Here is a 20,264-nt window from a genome sequence, read left to right as displayed (position 1 = left end):
AGATATACAGGAAACAAAAAACATGAAAAGATATTTGACATCGTTAATCATTAGAGAAAATCAGAATGGCAAAAATAAAAAATAGTGACAACACCAAATGCTGGCAAGGATGCACAGAAACTGGCTCACTCTTGCATTGCTGGCAGAGATGTAAAATGGTACAGCCATTCAGCCAAACAGTTTGGCAGGTTTTTAACAAAAACCTTACCATACAACTGCCATACAACCCAGCAATTGTGCTCCTGGGCATTTATCCCAGAGAAAAGGAAACTTATGTTCACACAAAAACCTGTATACAAATGTTTATAGCAGCTTTATTCATAATAACCCCAAACTGGAAACAATGTATTGTCCTTCCATGGGTGAATGGTTAAATGATCCATACCATTGAACACTGCTCAGCAATAAAAACAAATGAACTATCGATACACACACCAACCTGGTTGAATGTCCAGAGACTAATGTTGAGTGTATGATTTCATTTTTTCAATATTCTTGAAATGACGGACTTACAGAAATTGTGGATAGTTTAGTGGATTCCAGGGTTTAACGAGGAGGTGGAGTGGAAGGGAAATGGCTGTATCTTGCCTTTATCAATGTCAATGTCTTGGTTGTGATATTGTGTTATAACCTTGCAAGACATTACCATTGGGAGGAAGTGGGTGAAGGGTACACAGGATCTCTCTGTATTATTTCTTACAACTGCATGCGATTCTACAATTATCTCAAACTAAATGTTTAATTTAGAGAAAGACAACCCTCTAATGGATTCTAGATTAAAATCTAAAGCCCTTCCTTGGCCCTTTCCCACCTCATTCATTTCCTACTTCTCTCTCCCTCATATGTCATGCTGTAGCCACTGTGGTCCTTTTGCTGTTCCTGGGCATGCTTACCAAGCTCTCCCCACAGGGCCTTTGAACTGGCTATTCCCTTTCCCTGGAAACCTCCTGCCTTTGGCTTACTCATTTCATCCTGGTCTCTGCTCAAATGTCACCTTATTGGAGAGGTTTTTCCTTCAACACTCTAGCTAAAGTAGAATCCTTTCACAATCTATTTCCTTACCTGGATTTATTTTTCTTCTCTCATTAGAAACAAGATTTGATGCTTTAAAAAATTCCAAGTTCTAGGATAAGAACCTTAAATTCCCTACTATGCCTCCTCTTTTCTGTGTCTTCTTCTGGGATTCGGAGCATTTGATTTCAAAAACAACCCAAACAAGCTGATTCACTCTGTTTTCTTTCCTTCTGCTGATGGCTCTGTATCTGTCTGGGTCGAATTTAAGGGTTCTCTGGTAATACACGTGTTCTGTATTCTGTGACACTCAGCCTCACTGATAATTCCCCAAACAGCTAAGTTTTGAAACAGTCGAGCTTGACTCCATACACCATGAATCTGCCTCTAAATAACTTAGCTTTTATTCTCTTCTAGGCTTTTTAATCAGTCCATGGTGTGAAGACACACTTCAAGAGGATCCTTAAAAGTCTTGGACAAGCCTCCCCGCATGTGGCAGGTATGTCTCTGTCTATGCACCGAGTGTGCAAGAAATATAACTTTCTTTATTCTTCGATGGCTAAATCTAAATTATATTTAGATCCTTCATTTAGTCATGTAGCCTCAATCTGATGTTGCCCCTAAATTCTGGATGAGTTTTTAAGGTACCAAGCTCTTGAGGGGTGATATACTTTCTCCTTGGCTGTCATCTCTTCATTAGCCACATCTGTCCTCTCATCTCTTGTCAGGACTTATGGGCCACTGCTGAAGCGTACCTTGATCTTCCTTCTGCTCTCCTTCTCTTAGCTTCTTCCAGGTACCTCCTGGGAACATGGGGGTATGCTCTTGCTCCTGCTAGGCCACTCTCTGGGGTGGTATAAAGCACTTTGCCTGTTGCATGCTACTGTGAAGCACATGGTACTCGTTCTGTTGCTCTATGTCTTTCTGTTGCATGGGGTCCTTTGCAAGGCTGGTCAGGGCCATCTGCCTGGACATATCACTCAGCCATTTCTAAGATCAAGACTCCCTCCAAGAAAAGAGATCTTTTCCCTCTGCCATTATCTCCTACCAACATATTTGGAGTTTCTCTCTGTAACTGTACTTTGAACAAGCACAGCTTAGGAAATCAATCAAAACACTATTTTTTTCTCCTGTTGTTTCTTTAAAATGAATTTGTGAGGGGTGGTGCTTCTGGATGAAATTTAGATCTCAGGCAGGTTCCATACCTAAGAGGATTACTCTTAGATTAAAATAAAAAAATCCTCGTGACACTAAATCACAAACATTCTCCATTCAGAAATTAGAATGTCCAATCTCACCGTAATCAGAACTTGGAAGTTAATTTAATATCAGATCACTTCCCCTCCCCCATCTAGAGCCTATTTTTGGGTTGGGCTACTGCAGTGGGAGAGGGTGTGTCCTTTTCCTTCTCTCTTTATCTGTCACCTCCTCCCCCATTTGCTAGCTGCTATTGGGAAACCCTAAGGGGTTGGAACATGGGAAAGAAGAGGAAATAAGCCGTTTAGGGATATTTCTCACTTGAACTTGTACTATGTTAAGCTGGTTCTGTGATTTCTGGGCCTGGCAGATGTTTAAAACTGACTCTCACTTGGCCACTTTTGGGGGACTTTGGTGGCTCCCCTGCTGGACTCATCTGGCTTCAACTCGTCTCACTTGGGCAGGGCTTTTCCTTCAGCTACCCACTCCCCACTCAGGTCCTGGTTTTCGATGGTCCATTCCATGTGGCCTCTCATTTGGTGTATCAAGGATACTTCCAGTTGGTCTTCTTGGGCATCAAGCTGGCTCTTTCATAAATGCTCCACACCTCCTTCATGAAAACATGCATCTTATGAATTACCAGTGGCAGGAGGCAGTGCAGGTACTTCTCAGATTACAGAGCTACTCCTGGCTTGACCCTCCGGTACTCCAGCTTTCCAAGGTGGGAACCAGTCTGCAGTCCATTGGGTCTCCCAAACTCCAGGGGACACATCTGGGCTCTCTAAATTATTCCTATGAAGCCTCCCTAAAGACTTGAGATAGAATGAGTAGCACTTTCTATCATTCTCCCTTGGAAGGAGGTGGGACTTGCCACAGGGCAACAGCTCAATCCAAGACCCTCTTCATAAAGCTTCTCCTCTTCTCTATTCTTTGAAGTCTTTACATTATCTTGTTGGGTTTTAGAGCCATCCAACCAGTTCTCCTGATTTTCTTTTAAAATCTGGATGTTGATCTGGCCCTATACTTCAGAATTTCATGTCTGTTTAATGAAGGTGCCTCCATTGAATCTATCAGTCTAACAGCTGGTCATTCCATCCCCACTAGGACAAGTTAGGGTAGGGGGAAAAGGGTAAAGATGCAGCCACCGCACCCCTAACTTGCTCCTGGATCTATTAAGGTCTATATACGCCTTGACTACTTCATTTTCCCAAGGGATCTAAATCTGCTCTTCATCCCATCCCCACTAAGGTGAGTTGGGGGCGAGGGGGAGGGGTGAAGATACAGCCACCACACCACCAACTTGCTCCTGGATCTGCTAATGTCTATATATGCCTTGACTACCTCATTTTCCACTCAGGATCTAAATCTTCTCTTAGCTTAGTTAATACATAGGAAGTCTCTTCTAAGTCTGTTTTCTATGCATGGGAATCATTCCAATTTCCCAGAAGGTCTTAGGCTTTTGAAACTCAAAAACCAGTAATTGACACTGGCCCACCCCCATGCTCACTGCTCTGCCAACACTTTTTCAGCACTGTGAGTGCGCAGTATAGCAACTTGGCTGACTGAATGGGGACAGAAGCAAGACTCAAGGAAATAAATAAAATACTTCAAATATTATACCCCATATGATACGAAATATTGCCTATCCTCTTCTAAAGACCTACCATGTGATTTTTAATCCTGAGAATGGCACTGCATCCTTTATATGAAGGATCTGACGTTTAAGGAAACCAGGTATATTCGTTTGCTACAGCTGCCGTAAAAAAATACCACAAATGGTGACTTAAACAACAGAAATGTATTGTCTCACAGTTCTGGAGGATAGAAGTCTGAAATCAAGCTGTTGATGGGGTTTATTCTTTCTGAGGGTTATGAGGGAAGGATCTGTTCCAGGCCCTTCTCCTTGGCATGTAGATGACGTCTTCTCTCTGTCTCTTCATGTCATCTTTCCTCTATAAGTGTCTGTCTCTATGTTCAAATTTCCCTTTTTGATAAGGACACTGGTCATATTGGATTACGGCCCACACTAATGACCTCATCTTAAATAATTATATCTGCAACGACCTACTATTTTCAAATGTCGTATTCTGAGATACTGGGTGTTAGCACTTCAACATATGAATTTTGGCAGGACACAATTCAACCCATAATACCAGGGTTCAAAGAGGCTCGCTAACTTCAGCGTCCCACAGCCTTTGAAGTGCCGTTGCAGGGATTCTGTGCCCTGACTGTGGGGCTCTAAAGCTTGCGTTCTTTCTGTGTAGTACCCTTCATCTCAGGCGACTCTTGCATGCAGGCTTGTGCAGTGAGCAGAATTCTGTCTTTCCTTTAAACAAACAAATGAGGCTGGGCGAGGCATGGATCCATCTAGGAAAGAAATTTGTACTTCGGCATAAGGTTGTATCCTTGCATGAACTTAGAACAACATGCCTTACACAAAGGAGAAACAGGAGCATATTTGTGGAGAGGTCCAATCTAATACCATCATATCCATAGTCTAGAAAATGAGTTTATACCTAAACCAGAGGTCTAGATTATCCTAGGGTTCAAATGGCTCTGAAGCTACTAAAATTGTGTCATCTTGAGTTTGGTGATGTTATTCCTATGGCCTGTGGTTTACATTTTTCGTGCTCCTGGCCTGTATTCACATCTAAATATGCCATGCATAGGGCTTATTTAAACAATGTGTACTAAAACAACTTTTTAAAATCATGTAAGAGAAAAAGGGTAAAATCTTTGCTATAAAGGTCCGGCAAATGCTAGATAATGATAATGAGAGCTTTACTAAAAAAGGGGTAAAATATGTTCCGTTTCAGTGAGGATTATATAAGGAGAATTATCAGATTATTTTGGATGTTTTCCTTTTAAAAACAATTTTTTAATTGCATCCTAGGTGAGAGCTAGAAATTATAACAGTGATTCAGAAAGATAGCTTTATGCGTGTGAACATAAGTTGAGTCTTATAGTATTCATCACTGCTTTATTCCAGATGGCAAAAAATTTTTATTATTCCTTTCAGTTGGTGCCTGAAATATATACCTATGGAAATAAGTCCATTATAAGTTTTTTCTTGCCAAAACTAATAGATGCTCACTTACGGAGAAATATGTGTACTGAGAAATATTTAAGAAAAATACACTTTAATGAAGCTGCACTAATGATATTTATTTAGCTAATTGTGTACAGAGATCTAAACATGATTTCAAATAAAGTAGACTGTTGGCCATCTAAATAAGCGTGGCACAGGTGTGCAGTTTTAAGAGAATTAGATAGCAGATCTGATGAAAATTAGAGTAAGCCTCAAAGAAATATTTCATTGTAAATTAGATTTCCCATTATAAAACAAATATAGCCCCATAACAAAAATATTTTCAAATAAGGGCAAAAAAATGCTAACAGAACCAATAACTGAAAGCAAAAAAGTAACCTTTTTTTATATTTCCTTCTCCTCTTTTTTCATTCATTTGTTCATCTTGAGGATTACTGAGCACTTACTTAATGCAGCCACTTGGGAAATAAAGATGGCTATGATGAGGTTTCTGCCCTGAAGGACCTTTTGATTTATCAGGGGAATCAGATAGTAAATGAGTTCTTCTAACAGGTAATAAGTGCAGTGCTGGAGGAGGGTGGCCCAAGGACTCTAGTGTCAGGTCTGGGAATGCTTCCACAGGTAAGTGGGGATAGAAACATGAGAAGACATCCATCAGCCAAAAAAGAGAAGAGAAAAACATTTCATTTAGAGGCAAGAACACCTGCTAAGGTATGGGAAGTTTGAAATAACATCATAAGGAACTGTAAATAATGCAGCATGTCTGGAACAACAGAGAACTAGGTTGGAGAAGTAGGTGGAGGTGATATCATGGAAGGATTTGTGCCAATTATTTTATTGGCAAGAAAGGTTTTCAAGTAGGGAAGGAATATGTTTAGAGTTTCATTTTAGAAAAATTAATCTTCAGCAGTATGATTGGATGGATGGCTTAGAAATCACAGACCTTAGAAACTAAGGGTTTGGTGAGGAGCCAGATTACCAAGAAGCTGAAATAAATGATGCTCGGCCTGCGTGGGCGTCTAGGAGTATTCTGGTGGAGACTCTAAAATGTTTTCTCATGGTCGTATTTTTATAAAATTTGCAAAATGTATGAGTTTTTAACTTCAATTAGTCATGAGTCCTTTCTCTTTCTATGTTACTACCCCTCTGTTATGCTTCTCTTAAGGCTGGGTGGCACTGGGGATGCAAATTTTGTATTCACAATTTTACCTTCTTTTTCTTTAAAAGAGTTCCCAAATTGTATAAGCTTAGGCCTCACTTTGCAAATCCAGCCCCAAGATGATATTGCAGTAATTCAGAAGAGAAATAGCAGGTTCTTAAGCCAAGATAGTAGCTATAGAGATAAAAAGGAGAAGGACGTGGAAGACCGAGAGGGAGGAATTATTGGCTCCGTCGGTGTGAGAGAGAGGCTACTGCCAAGATTTCTCGCTTCTATAGGTGAATTCTATAGGTGAATGGTAGGGCTGTTAACAGAAAAAAAAAATGGTAGGGACAGGTCACTATTGTAAATAACAATTTATTGAACATCTTTATGTGTGTGTGTGTGTGTTTATATTTTTTGCATTTTCAAAAGTAGATTTACTGTATCAAATTGTGTAAGTATTTTAGTGGATTTTGTTGTCTAGCACCAAATTGCTTTCCAGATAGATTGTGCCATTTAACACTGCTACAGTTAATGTAGCAATGAATTTTCATTTCTACACTCCCTCCATCATTGGGTATTATAATTTTTTCAAGCTAAATTATTCGGTAAAATCAGTGCCTCCTTTTCGTTTTACTCTGAGGTGAGATAAATACGATCCATTATTGTGAGCTCTCCATAGGAGCCTATTTTCAGGGGGTAGTTATTGTGGTCTTTTTCTGGTACAGCTTTAGAAAGCATTAGGAGGTAATTGTAAATTTTTTATGTAGGTAGTTATATTATGCAGTCTAACTGCTCACATACATATGTATATTATAAAAGCTAGAAATAGATGGGGCTAGAACAATTTTGTAGATCGGATTGTTTTAGACCAGGTGTCAGCAAACTTTCTCTGATAAGGACCAGATAGTAAATATTTTAGGGTTTGTAGGCTAGGAGGTGAAATTTAGAATATTATATGAGTTATTATTTAAGAGAGAAAAAAAAATTCCACAGGATTTTTATTGACATATTTCAAAATGTAATAATAATAATTGAGTAAATTTTTTATAATAGAAGTCTCAATGCGAAAAATTGAATTTTTGGGGGGCAGATATTTCACTTAATTGTTCAAAGTTAATGTTCTCTATCATCAGATTGATTGTAAACTAAACAAATTGATTGCCATTAAACAGTTCTTATTTTACAGGCAATGATCTGAATTTGGACCATACTGTGCCAACCTCTGTTTTAGACAGTGAGATTTATAAGTCCTTTTTCCATTAGGCTTTGTTAAAATGTTTTGTTTGATGCTAAGTTTCTGTTCTGTTGCATACTTTGTTTGAAACTATGGTAATCTACAACTTGCAAAACCAAAACACTCACCAAAATGTGCATGTGTGTGTGTGTGTGTGTGTGTGTGATGCATGTGGGATGTGGGCGGTTGTGTTCTCCATTGCCAGTGGAATTTGGGATACATCTGGGGTAACAACACTATTACAATGAAACATTTTGTCTGTTTAGATTAAGAGGCCAGAGAAGGGAAACAGGAAACTAGACTTGGCAGGTCCAAATTTGGTCTGGTGGTATATGTATTGGAATGACTTTGAATGTTCCCTGTTGTTGACTTTGAGTTGACTATAACTGGTTCTGTTGATTAACGTCTGCATCTACTAAGTTTTGGGGGTTTGTGCTTTGGTTTTAGCTTTGCTGTTGCTCAGCAACTTTCCAAAAGGTCTTAATTTTTTCCCCACTCTCCCTCACAAACTTTATGTCTTGAGATATTTTTTATAATTCACATTTCATTTGCTAATGGTTTTTGTGACAAGGCCACCCAGTTTCTATGGTTTTAAGAAAAAGAAGAAGGAGGAAGGAAAAAAATGAAACAAAATGGAAAGAGATGAAAATTTAAAAAACTAAGGCAAGCAGGTCATTTCACCCACTTCAGAGATTGGGCCATCTATCTCAAAAATTTCAACTGGAATTTGATTCCTAAATCTAAGACTAACTTTTCCTTTAAACTCTTGATGAATGATTTGGGAAGTCTATGAAAACTAACTTTAGCTACTTTCATGAGTATGCTGAATTGTGGATTAGATTTCTTAAGACCTGATGGTTGGACCGAAAGTTTATGTTTTATCTTCTTAGTCAACATGGACACAAAGAATTGGTATCTTTTTAATGTGTAATCAAATATAATTCAAATGAATAAACTCAATATGAAAACCTTATTTTAAAAAATATAGAAAACTTCTCTTTTGTTATTAGTACCTAGAATATTTTGATTTAATGTCTTGTTTAATGGATAAATATTCTATACCTATGCAACAAACATAAGCTATGTGGGTTTTTTTAGTGATAACGTGTTCTTAGATTATGATATGTGTGTTTCTGAAAGTCAGCGCAGGAGAAAATTCCATCAAAATTAAATTTTGGACTTATTGTCTCTTACTTATTTGCATAGGCTCTTTGGAAAGCAAACTTCCAAAAGCATATTTCCACAGTCTTCCTGCAGTGGCTAACTCAGCATGCTTTTCTCAACCATTATCTTGTTTTTTAGCTGTCGAAATATGTGGCAATTCTTAAAAATTTGTTTAATTCCACATTTTGTTTAGACTTTAGATGCAGAAGGTCTTTGTTTTTTTAGAAAATTGGTGCTAACAGCTTTATAATTCCAAGAAGAAAATTTGTTCCAAACACCATTCTTTTTTATTTTTCACGGAATTCTCCAATTATTGTTAATTACCAATTGGACTTGCTGTGTCTTAAAATAACATTCCTTTAATAGATAGTTATAATCACAATTATTGACAAATATCTGATATTTGTTATTTAAAAAACATTTGTTCAACCAGAAAAGGAGTAAATTATTTCACCAGAGGCAAACTAAGCTTCAGGGTCCTTCGCTCTGATGGGTTCTGTCTGAAGTTTGGGCAGAAGCTGTAGGCAATGTGTTCAGATGATCACATATTTTGTAAAAATTGCAAAGTAAGCTATTTTAACTGCAGTCATTAGGACCAGTGCCTCCACTTTAACCTCTCTCTATTCCTTTTCTGTTTTGTGGTGGCCTTGGAGAGGCCATGGCTTTATCTTGGTCGGGGGGCGGGTCCACCAATGGGGGAGTCAAATTTGGGATACAGAGATTTTAAATTAAGTGGGATATAGTCATATTGTTTGCAAACACTTCCATGTATGGTGAAGCCATTGATGATGTTCCACTTTGCCAATTCACTAGAGCATGGTGACACACAGGTGAGGAACGCAACAGGCCGTACTGTCCTATGGACACGTCCTACAGCACTGACGCCTGACGCTTGTAGGTGGAGGGGAGAAACTAGATTTGAAACATACCGAGCCAGGGGCTACTCTGGAGAACCTTCCTCATTATTAGGTGTGTAGTATTATAAACAGAGGAGATGGTTTGTATCAATGCCCAGTCACAATAGAAGTTCTGTCCTGTAAGGAATTGGATGACTAATGCAGTTTATACTGTTAATAATGCATCATATATTTTTTCTTTTTTGATAGATGTTACACACATAGAATTTCTCAAACATCTGTGTTTTCAGAGCGCAAACTTGTAGCAGTAATACAGGCAGCAAGTACCACTGTGTATGTGCAGTTACATGTTTTCTGAATGCCAATTATGAATAGTTAAAAACAAGTTTTGATTAAACATACTAGATAAAAGAATGGATTATCTTTCTATTTTCTGTAGAAAATGATATTTACAAAGAAGCAATCAAAGAGTATGCAGGAAACAGTTGTAGAGGAAAAAGCATTAGAGAGGTGTGGTCAGGGAGCTAATTGATATGAATATTATGTTTTCCAGATTGTGTGATGTTTGCGATATTTCTCAGCATTTTAAAGTAGTAATTTGTTGGGATTTCTTCACTGTAAATAAATATGCACTTTCATGTTAAATTAAAATTTTAATGTGTATTCTCTTTCTAAAATTACATGAGCTTTAGGACCCCATAAAACCTGGAACCACAGAATAAATACTTACTAAATATTTAGATACCACGAACGTAAGGATCGCTTTTAGCCTAGCATAGAGCCTAGTATCTATTTGTCACTCAGTTGTTTGGAGTTGAATGCATCTCCGTAATAAAAATTACTTTTGGGGGCGGGCCCCATGGCCCAGTGGTTAGGTTTGCACGCTCCACTTCAGCAGCCCAGGGTTTTGCTGGTTTGGATCCTGGGTGCGGACCTAGCACCGCTCATCTAACCATGCTGTGGCAGCGTCCCACATAGCAGAGCTAGAAGGACTTAGAACTAGAATATACAACTATGTACTGGGGGGCTTTGGGGAGAAGCAGAAAAAAAAATTAGTTACTCTTTTCAACGACTGGTACTTTTTATGGACAGTAAGTAATAGCTATAAGCTGTAGCTAAGTAGAATGTTTACCTTCTCAGCATCTTGAGGTGATGAAATCATTCATTCTACAACACATTTTCTCATGGGTGAAAAACTGGTAAGAGTCCTTAATTTAACCAGGTATTTGACGTTTGGAAATAATATTTACTTTATCATTTCCCTCAGCCACCTTTTCTGGTTTAACTTGTCAAAAAAAAAAAAGAAAAGAAAAGAAAAAAAACAAGGAAAGAAGGAGAGAGAGAAAGAGAGAAAGCTTGAAGTCAGAATACTTTTGGTCAGGGTAGATTAGAATGTTATTACGGTGGTAGAGTCTTTGGACAGGTGCCTAAAATTCCGAAAAGTGACCAGGACACAATTAGTCAATGGCACTCCGAGGAAAGTAAAGTACTAGTGAGGGTCTCTCTCTGTAAGTCCTTCCAAATAGTAAGTTTCAAACAAAAATTGATGTAACTGGTACGTTTGTTTAGAATGATGGTGTCTACCTGTGTTTTAAACAACTCCTTGTCACAGGGCAGTATGTACTTAACAATGTTTCAAGGAATTAAGCACACATCTTCATTTAGTAAATACATTTTATTTATTTATTTTTTTTGGTGAGGAAGATTGGCTCTGAGCTAACATCTATTGCCAATCTCCCTCTTTTTGCTTGAGGAAGATTGTTGCTAAGCTAACATCTATGCCAGTCTTCCTCTATTTTGTATATGGGATGTTGCCACAGCAGGGCTTGATGAGCAGTGTGTAGGTATGCCCCCAGGATCTGAACACACGAACCCCAGGTCACTAAAATGGAGTGCTCCAACTTAACCACTAGGCCAACGGGCTGCCCCACATTTTACATTTTAACATTTTAGCTCTCACCTCAAAAACACTCTGTCCTAAGCATCTCTGTGCTTGCCCATCTTCCAGGTGTACCTGGAGATTTAGCACACTCTATACATATGACTCCTTTTTAAAGCATCCATTTTGGGCACACAAATGGACAGGACTTCAGAAAGATCCATCCAAGGATGACTGTTGCTACATTGTTCACCTGAATACTTCTCGGTGTGTTGATGGATGGCTTGAAAAGTGTTAGCTGGAGGAAGCCTGAGCGTGGATGCAGGAGTGAGTGGGGGCTGCTGCTGCGCCGGCACCAACAGGGTTAACCAGCCTTGCCAGCGTGAACAATGGAAACCGGGCAGCTCTAAATGAAATGAGCTGAATATTTCATTCGGCCACTCAGCTGCCTGCTCCAATTGCCTCCTTTACTAAAATAAGAGCTTAATCTAAAGTGACAACAACATCAGTTTCTGTGTGCTCCAGTCACACTGAACATGACTTCCTTAACATAAACACTATTTACATGGACCGTCTGGATATAGCGGGGAATCAGGAGCGTGCCCAGCTAAGACACAGGGTACAATGAAGGACGAGGAGCAGGCAGCTGAGAATTAACATCAGCAAATGAAAGCCTGACCCTCAGAGGGCATGTCCCTGTTACGTTTTAAAATGAGAGAGCATTGCACCAGTAACCTTAGCCTTTGTAAAGACTATGCCATTTAAAATAAAATAGCACCTTTTCAGTTTAGACACTTAACCAAATGCATTATGTCTGACCCATTTTCCAACTTACGTGACACAAGAGGATGGATCCCTAGCTGCAATTATTAGACTCTTTCAAACAATTGCAACCAATAACCTCCCTCCCCAGCCTCCTTCTCATAGCAGCCTGTACTTCTTCGAGATAAAGAGGGCATTTCCTTCAGTGAGGGCAGGCCAGACGGAGACGTCAGGGGAGTGGGAGAGAAGATGTCACCCTTGAACTGAAGGCTTTGATGTCGGTGTTAGTGGCACCCAGGAAATCCCTTTTTGAAAGTGATTTTCAGCTTGAGAGTTCGGGAGGATTAGAAGCAGGAGTGTGACAAGGCACCATCCTGTCAGGGCCCACAAAGTAACACAAGTTACTTCCTTCCAGCACCCCAGAATAGATGATGAGAGAGACAGCAATCCCGAATGTGCATTATTGATGGTTTATTTCCACAAGGAGGATGCTATAGCGTTAATTACTTTCACCATGCTAGCCACCCTCTGGGAATTTTAAGAGTCACAAAATATAGAAATATTTAACTTCATCTTAGTAGAATTATTGACAGTTAGTGGAGTTCAGTGATTTTTCCACCAGCTTCGTAGATAAGGAAAGGAAGGCACAGAGAACTTGCTCATACATCTGAAGTCACACAGCAAATCAAAGAGCAATGGGGAAAGAATTCTTTATTTTTTTTCCCGGTAATTGTCTCTACTTCCTTCATGTCACCATTAACACTCTCATTGCTAAAATGGCTCTTCTCTTGAAATTTCCCTTGACTGAGTCTTGCAGAAGGCTGACAGCTGACACTGGATTGTGGCTTCTGGGCTCCAAAGACCTGAGGCTGCTGACAAAATGGTAGCTCTGTTTTTTCCAGTACAGTTCTGTGTGACCTGTTCTCATCCTCCAGGCTCTGTGCCCGAGTGACTGTCCCTGTGGTCCCCGCCCCTGTGGCAGTAGGCTTTAGATAAAGCTCTTATTCACTGAAGAAGAAAGAGACTGATCATTTAAAACAAGGTTCTTTTCTAAGAAAGGTATAGTGAGTGACAGGAGGGAAAATGGGAGAATCGTCAATATCTGGCTAGCCTCTGTAGAATACTCATTAATCAACAGACATTTATTGAGGATCTATGAGATCATCAAGCATTATGTTTGAGGAGAGAAAATTGTCTCTGGCCTCTTGAAGCCCACCGTCTAGTGAAAAGGTTTATCATAATTTGCCAAAAAGAAGAATTTAGACTTCTGCAGAAAGCCAAAAAGAATATCACGATTGTGAAAAAATACTATTGTTTTAGTTTGAAATAATGCTCTTCTACTGTGTTTTCATCTTCATTTTTAACTTAAGGGAGCTGTGACTAGAAGGACACCCTTTGGCTCCCACTCATTGAGCACTGATCAGCTCTTTCAGGTCCTATCCTAGATGTGCCCCCGAAAGAATTACACACGTTTTCTCCCAGTCAGATGAGGTTGCCAACGCTTATACAAATATCGATTGTACAATTTGGTGATTGCCTTATTGAGACAGGTATCAAAGCTTGAGAGCGGAGGAGAGATGGGAATAACTTCACCTGCCCTGTGAGACCTCTTCAAACGGCAAGGACCTTGGCATCTCTGCCCAGCTCTTCAGCTTGGTCTAGAGAGTCAACAAATGTCAGCTGCGAATGGCAAAGCCAGTGGGAGTGAGGACCCTGCAAAAATTAAGCTTAGGAGACAGACTTTGCGTGGATTTTTGAAATCATTAGGATTTGTGGAAGGCAATTAGGAAGCTGATTTGTGCCTGGCTTTTCTCTGTCTTAAGTCTTGGCTTCTCTGAGCTACAGTAAGGTTCTTTGACCTCCTCTTTTTCTTTCTCAAGTGAGGATGAGCTTGCCTTCTCTTGGGATGTCCCTACTGCTTCGTTGCCTCTTAGTATGATGGGGCATGATTAGCCAGAGAGAGAGAGAGATGCAGGATTTCTCTTGTTGAAGATGATAACACTCGCTTTGAGGAATTTTGGGGCTCCCTCAGAAGATGTCTGAGACAGACTCAGGCAGTCTAGTGTGTCTTCCATTTTCTTTCAGTCAACTTTCCCCTCATTAATTAATAGTGGTCAAGGTCTCAGCATTGACATACTATTGTGTATCGTTGACTAAAGCTGCTCATCATTTTATGTTTTCTAATGCAGGGTATTTTAAGAATATTTTGCCATTCTTACCTTCACGTGCTGTGTGTAAACCATTCCCTGTGAAATTAATCATAAACCCCCTTCTTTCCTCCTTTGCTATACTCATTTTAAACTTTTAGGGAGAGGTGTATTTTTTTTGTGTTGTATATGTTGTATTTGGCCTTTTCTCTCTTCTTTGAAGATGAGGGACAAAATTTCTGTCGTCCTAAAATAGAAGATAGTATTGTGTCATAATTTTTTCAAGAATAGAAGAGTTTTGCCATGTTTTAATATAACTTCCACACTAAGTACTAGTTTTCATGAAAAGGAAAGTGTTTTAAAGCATAATCCAGACATAAGATTATATGTCTCTTAAGTTTCTGCCTAATCACTTAATGTTTTTATTGTAAGTTTCACAGGGTTAATTACCAGCACAGGAATGAACTTCTCACATATCATCACTGGAATGTCTAGTTATTGGGGGAGGGGTGGGGGTGAATGGTGGATTCCGTTCAGGTGTCCCTCAACCTGTTTATCCTCCAAGCCCTTGTGAAACCCTCTTCTATAATATCAGGTTGTTATTCGGTTGCCCCCAACCCTGAGTGGTCTATAATTTCATCCCATCGGCAAGACCACAACCCAAAGAGTCAGCCTCATGATTTTGCAGCAGCTGTTGCTGCAGAAGGTAAATGCCGTGCAGATATTGATGAGCTTGCTAATTTGTTTAGTAGACAGGATTTAGAATGGGGAACAGGATTTGTCTGCTAGCTGTCATCATCCATCAGCCCCAGGCTGCCCCAGGCAGTGGGTTTGCTTTTTGCCAGCTTCTAAATTTGCTTTATTTTTCCTTAGCTTCAATCTACTTTATTCATTTATTGTAATTGGGAGAGTGGTGGTTGAGATAGGAAAGAGAAATACTCATGCCCTACGCTTGAGATTGAAGGCTGTCATATGCAACAGTTCTCTGATATCAGTGGGTTCAGACGTGACCTATTGGTCTGTTGATTGATGTAGTTCGTGAATGAAGACCGTGCTCTCGAATGGGGGTCCTACAGCACAGGATGACTGCAAGACTTGCCAAAGTTGCCCTCAGTCCTACGTCTTTCTCCTTGGCTCCACCAAGATCAGAATTTGTAGTGTGGGATTTTCTTTGGGATTCTCATTCAATTCATTTAAAAATTGTGTTTTGAGTGCCCACTATATGTTAGTTATTATTATAGATGACAGAAATATATTGGTGAACAAGACAGAAAAAACCCCTGCTCTAAAAGTACTTAGATTCGAGAGGTGATGGAAATAAGCAAATAAATATGCAATACTTCAAATAGTGATAAATGAAATGACGTAAATAACGTAGAGTGAGGGGTACAGCTGGAAGTGCTGTTTTAGATAAAGGCCAGCAAAAGTTCTCTGGGGAGATGACACCTGAGACCTGAGTGATGACGAGTCATGGAACATCTATGGGGAGACTTTAGGGAGAGGAAGTGGCAAAGGTGAAGACCCAGAAGAGACACTGAATGTGTTAAGTTCCAGGAATAGCAAGAAAACCAGTGCAGTTAAAGCAGGTGGTGGGGGGTGAGGGTGTGAGAGAATATTAGATAGATGAAATTGGAGAGGAAAGCAGAGTCAGGTCACCTGAATTTTATTGTTAGTGTGATGGGAAGCTGGTTGTTGCTGGAGGAGTGACGTGGTCAGATGCACGTTTTTAAAAAGCTTACTCTGGCTGCTGTGTGGAGAGTAGGCTGTGGGGAGACAAAAGTGGAAGCAGAGCGATCACATGGGAGACCATTGTCACAGTCCAGTCAGAGGTGATTCTGGCTACTACTACAGTGACAGTAGTGGAGTTGGTGAGAAGTAATCGAATGGTATATATTTCATATATTTTGAATGGCTGTAGCTGATGGTTTGGATGTGGAGGGTGTGGAGAAGAGAAAAATCAAGGCTGATGATATTTAGATGTTTTGATTTCAAGTATTGCCTGGTCAGAGTGCCCATAATTAACTCATACATATTGGGGAAGGATGTAGGCTAAGGTAAGGTGCTTACTAACGAGATGTTGTTTTTGAAGACTCACTAAAATTTGAAATAGCATGTAGAAGAGAAGTATCAGAAGACTCAAGATAAATAAATGTTACCCTGAATTTAAGATAGAACAGATTATCTTTCTAAAATGTTAGGTTTTAAAATCCTAGATTGTGTTATTATAGAGATTGTTTCTGAATTCTTAGAGGGAAAGCAGTGTTGACCAGAAGCCAGTATGGCTTCTCTAGGATCCAATCATGCAGAAGTAACTTCCTTTTTTGTTTTTGAGGAAGATTAGCCCTGAGCTAACATCCGCCACCAATCCTCCTTTTTTTTCTGTGGAAGCTTGGCTCTCAGCTAACGTCTGTACCTATCTTCCTCTATTTTATATGTGGGATGCCTGCCACAGTGTGGCTTGATGAATGGTGTGTAGGTCCCTGCTTGGGATCTGAACCAGTGAACCCCGGGCCACTGAAGTGGAAGGTGTGACCTTAACTGCTATGCCACTGGGCCAGCCCCTTACTCTTTTTTTAATGGGTCTAGCCTATTATCAGATATCATTTATAAAGTATAATTTTATGATATATCATAAAATTCAGGGAAATTAGAAAATTGGTTTGGTTGACAGTATGCTAATATGGATTAACAGCTGAAGAACCATATTTAAAGGATATAGATTAGTATATGGTTATCAACCTAAAGAGAAGTCTGTAGTCAAGTGCCACCCATTCTATTCATTGGCTTATCCTCTTTATTACTTTTATTAAGACCTTTGATGAAGGAAGAAAGAAAGTGAGGAAACTAACATTTTGATTACTGCTTTTGGAAAGGACACCCTTGGCAGTTTAACCCATTCTATCTCATTCGGTGCTCAGGAAGTCAGTGATAGCCTCAATGTTGACCAAAACTTAAGGAGATGAAACTTAGTAGTGGTTAAGTAATTCAACATGTAATTTTAAAATCAGTCAATTACAGTAGGGGTTATCTGAATTGATAGTCCATTGTCAAGATATTCTGGTTAATTTTATGTTCAATATAAGCCAACAGTAAGACATAGCTGCTCAAACAAGAGGTAGTGTCACCCTTTAACAGCATTGATAGGAGATTACCATAACCATTGTCCATAACCAATGAGATAATCATCCAGTAAAATGTATACTGATCAGTTCATATTTGTCACTTATGTGTAAAATAATTTGAAGGATATTGGCAATTTAATTCTAAAGCTAGTGAATTAGAGGGATGAATAATCTAGAAAGGAATACTTCATATGAAGAGGAATTTTTTAGCTGGAAAAAGAGTGACTTGGGGAGAATTTCAAAACAGTCTTCAAAAATATGAAAAAGAATTGGCTTTTGAGTCATTTAGGATCTGGCAAGAAACAGATGATGGACTTAAGCAAAATAATGTGAAGAGAGTTTAATAAAGGGAGAAGTTATAAGGACATTTACAGGGTTTTAAAAAATGAAGACCACAGTAAAATGTCACTTCATACTCATTAGGATGGCTGAGAAACAAAGACAAGAAATAACAAGTGTTGGTGAGGATATGGAGAAATTGGAACCCTTGAACACAGCTCATAGGAATGTAAAATGGGCAGCTGTTGGGAAAAGAGTCTGGCAGTTCCTCAGAAGGTTAAACCTTATGAGTTACCATGTAACCAGCAACTCCGTTCCTAGGTTCATTCAAGAGAAATGAAAATACATGTTCACACAAAAAGTTGTACACAATGTTCATAGCAGAATTATTCATAATAGCCAAAAAGTGGAAACAACCCAAATATCTGCCAACCAGTGAATAAATAAAATATAGTACATCCAAACAATGGAATATTATTTGTCAGTAAAAAGAAAGGAAGTGTTGATACATGCAACAACATAGATGAACCTTGAAAAGGTTATTCTATGTGAAAGAAGCCAGTCACGAGAGCACATGTTATATGATTCCATTTATATGTAACGTCCAGATTGCCAAATTTGTAAAGACAGAAAGTAGATTAGTGGCTGCCTAGGGCTGAGAGGTTGGGAAGGAATGGGAGTAATTGTTAACGGATATGAGGTTTCTTTTTATAGTGAGGAAAATGTTCCAAAATTGATTGTGGTGATGGTTGTACATATGAATATATTAAAAACCATTTTATTGTACACTTTAAATGGGTGAATTGTATGGTGAATTATATCTCAATAAAGCTGTTATTAAAAAGGACCAATGAAGGTTGGTCCAGGACTCTGGGGATAATAATAGCAGGGAATTGTCACTATCCCTAGGCCTGAAGGGACAAGGAGGGGAGCTGTGTGGAGAGACTCCACCAGACTCTGACCGTCACCTGCAAGGAGGGAGCTGCAGAAATATATACCCAGACCTGACTCTTCTCGTACTCTCTGACTCCTGCTGATGCCTCCTATTTTCGAAACCCAACCAGAAGCTTGGGAAAAAAGGAGTCTGTTGATGTGATTCACAGAAATCAGCCTCCTGGGGCACAGAGCTGTGTGAAGGGTGGAGCCTGTATTTGGGTTTGAAAACAAGTGCTTCTGTGTATATCCAGAACTGGGACCAGTAGAAGAAAGTTAAAATTGGATGTGTTGCCTCAAAATGAAATGAATTTTGATCTCTGGAAATAGAGTTGGACTGAATTGGAGATGATGATAGTGAAATTACAGGGAGGATTGCAGTTTTAAGTGAAGGATTGAATTAATTACCTCTGAAAGTTCCCTTGCAATTCCAAGTTTCTGCCTCTAACCACTGGCATATTGGCACCAATTGTATTATCTTTTGGCCAGCTGTGATCTTGGAAGTTCAAGATTTGGGCTTTGGCCAATAGAACATAGAGCAGGTAACTTTTGATGAAAGAGAGAATGCAAAGGAAATATTCTAAGTATGGGGTGTTCACCTTGAGTTCACTGAACAAATAAATTAGATTCTAATGTGGTCAGAGACAGTTTGAGGAGAGCAGTGGCAGAAGAAAAAGAAAGAAGCTTGTCATCAAAGAAGATGTAGGATTTGGAGAAATAAAATTTTCCTACTTAACAATTTTGCTGATTGTGTATATTAGTCCACTTTCCTTTTTAGTTTAATATGACACTAAAAAGATGGCACTTGAATATTCTAAGAAAATTATAGTCGGCTTTCATGGTGCATGAAAGATGTCAAAGAACCATGTGTGTCTTCTCTCCTGCATATTTCCCTAGATCCCCTTCTGGATTTATAGGGCAAGTGGTGGATCCCCCATGGGCATCTGATTCTGGGCTATGGACGGAGGGCGTTCTTTATGCGACTTCTCGCTCTTTTTGCAGAGACAGGATCTACAAGGGTGGCATGAGTGTGATCTGAGAAGAGAGTAGAAGGTTACTCAAGGGATTGCATTAATGGAAATGTTGTATTCAGCAACTCCGTGCTTTGCAGGCTACTTATGGTGATGACTTTAGAGAAGTTATTTGATGAGTTTTGTGGTTTTCTAAAATTAGTACTTTTCTTTTATGCCATGTTTTATATATACTGCATTAAATATATAGCAGTATAATCATTTTTATGGTCCAGTGCCAAAATACAGAAATGAAGATGCTCGTTTACAACTGTGGACAATATCCAAATAAACCACTGATATACCTTGTCAACTTACATGGATGTAGGATTTGGAAAAAGTACTCAAGACTGTGGAAGTATACTTTTCTATTTATTTTATTTCTGCACATCCACATATATCTCATAAATACTTGATAAAATACTTCTTGGATTTTTAGAAATTACCTTAATTTTTCCCCCTTCAATATTATGTAC

General features: G+C 39.1%; 1 protein-coding gene across 11 annotated transcripts in view; it reads left to right on the top strand.

The window, feature by feature from the left end:
• SOX5 (SRY-box transcription factor 5) overlaps window positions 1–20,264 on the top strand; it is a 951,808-nt gene that overhangs the window by 135,645 nt on the left and 795,899 nt on the right. For all 11 annotated transcript variants that reach the window (XM_070494048.1, XM_070494061.1, XM_070494052.1 and 8 more), the window contains one exon: window positions 1,429–1,510. The gene's annotated coding sequence lies outside the window, so the exon portion shown is untranslated. The remainder of the gene's footprint in view (window positions 1–1,428; window positions 1,511–20,264) is intronic.

The sequence above is a fragment of the Equus asinus genome, chromosome 22 (genome assembly GCF_041296235.1).
Source record: "Equus asinus isolate D_3611 breed Donkey chromosome 22, EquAss-T2T_v2, whole genome shotgun sequence".
NCBI lineage: Eukaryota > Metazoa > Chordata > Mammalia > Perissodactyla > Equidae > Equus > Equus asinus.
This window is presented reverse-complemented; position numbering and strand designations above follow the sequence as displayed.